Source organism: Echinops telfairi, unplaced genomic scaffold, assembly GCF_000313985.2.
Source record: "Echinops telfairi isolate 266 unplaced genomic scaffold, ASM31398v2 ScPeMD7_2291;HRSCAF=2852, whole genome shotgun sequence".
NCBI classification, from domain to species: domain Eukaryota; kingdom Metazoa; phylum Chordata; class Mammalia; order Afrosoricida; family Tenrecidae; genus Echinops; species Echinops telfairi.
The window spans coordinates 19,180,524-19,184,408 of NW_022106189.1; positions in this window are offsets into that span (position 1 = coordinate 19,180,524).

A 3,885-nucleotide genomic window follows, 5' to 3' on the forward strand; every position below is an offset into this window, starting at 1 on the left:
GAGCCCTTTGCAGCCTGGATTTCATAATGGCATTTAAAAGGATGTCTGCTGAGGTCATGCCACGGGGTCGGACCTAGCTGATCAAGCTCCCTCTCCCCTTGGCACTCTCCTTCCGGTCCCCAAAGACTGATGGTGCCTATCTAGTCCAAGCACACGACCACCCTCAGCCACACAAAGTGGAAAAGATGCCGGGAAAGACATGAATTTCAAACGGCTCAAGAAAACACTGTGTGCTGGAAAACCCACTGGGGGTCTAGCCTCCACCACCCCACTCACTTTGGGTCTCTCCAAACTCTAGAAATGGAACAGCCTGCCAGGAATTCCACCCTTGGAGAATCATTCATTTTTTTATGAATGCTCCAAGGAAGGGCTTATCTTTAATACATGCCTACTGAAGTTGTAACTTTCCATGAAAATCAACCATACGGGTCCAAACCAATCAGGATGCAGGACCAGGCAGCTTTACATCCATTGCGAGTGGGGTCACTTCAACAGCAGATAACAATCACCACCTACGGTGTTTCCCCGAAAGTAAGACATACACCGAAAATAAGACCTACTTACAGTTTTGTCTCTCGATGAAATATAAGGCATCCCCCCAAAAATAAGACCTCCCTGAACATAAGGCCTCCCCGATAATAAGGCCCCCCGAAGCTACCATAACTCTGGACTCTGGACCGTAGTGGCCGGCACCGCTGCGCAGCTCACTGTTGGCTGCAGCGCAGCCGGAACAGACAGGAAGTACAAGCAAATGTACCATAGATTATGAGTAAATTGTTGTACATGGAAATAATGGTAGTAACAAGAAATTCTTGATACTGTAGGATTCAGTTTGTCTGGTTATGCTGGTTTGTGATGACAACTACTACCGTACCGTACACAGGTAATAAATTTCCTTTTTTGTTGTTCAACAATAAATGTGTTCCGTATTCTTCTTCATGGAAAAATAAGACGTCCCCTGAAAATAAGACCTAGCGCATCTTTGGGAGCAAAAATTAATATAAGGCACTGTGTTATTTTCGGGGAAACAGGGCATTAATGGCCATTCTATGGGAGAGGATGACCTGAGGGATATGCATGAGTTCAGGCAGAGCATCTGGGGCCCTGTGTACCAGGTAAATGCAAGGGTCCAGGAAGGCAAGTAGAGAGTGCCTGAGGAAGGCATTGTTCTCAGGGGCCTACTTCCGGGCCTGGAGACCACACTGAGAATGAATGAAAATCACGGCAAATGGATTGTGGATTGGAGCAGCTGACTCTACTACCAACTCGCGGCCTTTCAAACTAAATCACTACCTTGTGTGCTCACTGGGCTCCTGAACGGAGGCTACGCTCCACCCTCTTCACTCATTGGCCCCTGACTGATAAGCCAGGAGGGAGTGCAGTCCGCCAACAATTAAACTGGCTTTAGATTCCGAAGCTGGGTTCTGGTCGTCAGCGTTTGTCACATGACATTGAACCAGGCATTCGGCCACTCTGAGCCAATTAAAAGAGGCCTGCCTGGAGACGTGACAAGCAAGGTTGCCACCTTGCACGAGTGCAGGGGCACGTTTCTACGGGCGCCGACATGAAGGGTGCCGGCAGCATCGCACAATACACAACTTGCACAGTCGAGTGTGGCAGCCCTGCTCCTGTTAAAAAAATGTCAAAAGACATAAGCTTCCTTAGCCATAAGCAATATTCATATAATGGTATTATGGCATTGCATCAGCTTCCAGGATGGAAAGCTGGATCGATAAAAGACATTCGCAAAAAGCTGAAATTTAGTAGTGTCGAATTTCGTGTTCTAGCCAATTCATGGTGAAAGAAGCCCTTGTGTCCCTGGAGCGCTATCTTTGTGATTTAAGGGGACAGCTCCTAGAGGAGTCGGGCAAAACATGGGGCGTGGCTCCAAGTTGAGGGCGAAGCAACGATTCGTCACGACTCAGAAGTTACTTCAAAGTTAAGACACCTCGGATCACGACAGGAAGATGGGGAGCAGAAACATGTTTCTAACACCCCATCACACACACACACAGTTCAGAGCAGTAGGATGCTAATAATCCCCTCTCCTTTTCAGCTTTCCAAGGGGCCATATTTGCCTGGGGATTCATAACTCCACCAAATTTCCCACAACTTCACCAACTCCAGAACGCCTGGCCTACGACCCTTCCCCAATTCTCGGGTGAAGTTCAGGTCAGGCGGGTTACAACCACAGCGATCTTGATTCCGACCTTTTCCTATTGCCGAGGTGGGGTGGGCTGGAGGGGAATATTAAAATCATTGGCTCCCACATCTTCATTTCTTTCTCTGCTGCCCATATTCATGATGCTATCATCGAGGGACCAGGTCCCAAACCCACTGCCTCCCCTCCGCCCTCCACATCTGTCCCCTCTGAGAGCTATTTCCTGGAAGCACAGGCTAAGTCCTGGCCCCCACCGTATAGGACAGGCTTCCCAGCACCCCTGTCCCTAAAGAGCAACAGCTAAGCTCCAAGCGTTTTCTAAAGTGTAGACTGTGCTGTGGTCACACAGGATGCTGGGCCCTGAGAAGGCAGCAGAAAGCAAACCTGGCAAGGCATCCCAGAGATTATAGACTTGGGAGGAAAACAGACATCCATCCAATAACCACAAAATAAATGTAATTACCAACCATGATGTTTGAGAAGGAGACGTGCTCTAAGGTATATATGGCAGGGAAGCTGAGCTAGTCTGGGGAACCAGGGAAGGTTGCTCTGAAGACGTGATATTTGAGCTGATTTCTGAAAATTGAGCCGGGATGAATTAGGCCAAGGGGGTAGGAGGAGGAAAAAAGGGAGCTGGGCCTGAAACCTGGGATGAGTGGAAAAGTGGGAGGAGGGGGGAGGGAAAGGGAAGGGGGCTGGTGTGCGATGGAGCTGGGGAAGTCACCAGGGGTCAGACTACTACGCAGAGCCTAGGGCTCTGCTGAGGATTGTGGATTTTCATCTTAAGAGCAAGGAGAAAGCATTGGTGGCTTTAATCAAGGGAGGAGGGTAGTTTGGGGAGTGTGCTAAACGGATCACTCCAGCTGCTGGGAAGGGCCAGCAAGGAGGGAATTGCGTCTATCCAAAGCAAGAGATGCCGATGGACTGCAGTGTGGGGAGTAGAGAGGAACCAACAAGTGAAATTGCCAAGCCCAGAGTTCACCAAACCCTATGGACAGTTGGTAACAAGCAAGAGACCTGAAAACAGCCAGATATGGGTAATAGGAGCCTGAGATCAATTTGGGGCACAGGGGTTTAGGAGAGCCTTCGAGGCCTCTAAATGGTACTAAAAGTCTAACAGGTGGGTCTGGTGCTCAAAGAAGAGTTCTGACGTAGAGATGTAGATTTGCACTAATTACACATCAAAACCAGGGTGTGCAGTCCATGCTGTGACAGGGGTGAACCTTGAAAAACAATTCTGAGTGAACTAAGTCAAAGACAAAAAGGACACATATTATATAATCCCAGTTATATAAACTATTTGACCAGGCAAATGCCTAAAGACAAAGTAGATTAGTGGTTTCAAAGGGCTGTCGTACAGCGGATGGGGAGTTCTTATGTAATGCGTCCAGAGTTTCTCTCGGGGTGGTGATGGCCACACAAAACCAAAACCAAAACGAACCAGCAGAAACTAGGAGGCGCACTATTTTGCGCAAGATGCTTACCAAAACCTATTACAGCCGGAGCCCTCAAGGGCCTTAGCATCTCGAGAAAGCATGGGCACACACAGATGAAAAGCTCATCTTAGCAAGATAAACACGGCCATCCCTGCCCTCTCCAATGCCTTTTGGAGAATTCGGGGATGGGGGGAGGGAGCACCCTTCCTCCCAGGAAGTCACAGCTGCTCAACAGGCCACAACAGGTTTGGCAGGCAGACCACAGGCTGATTTCACACACCTTGTTCT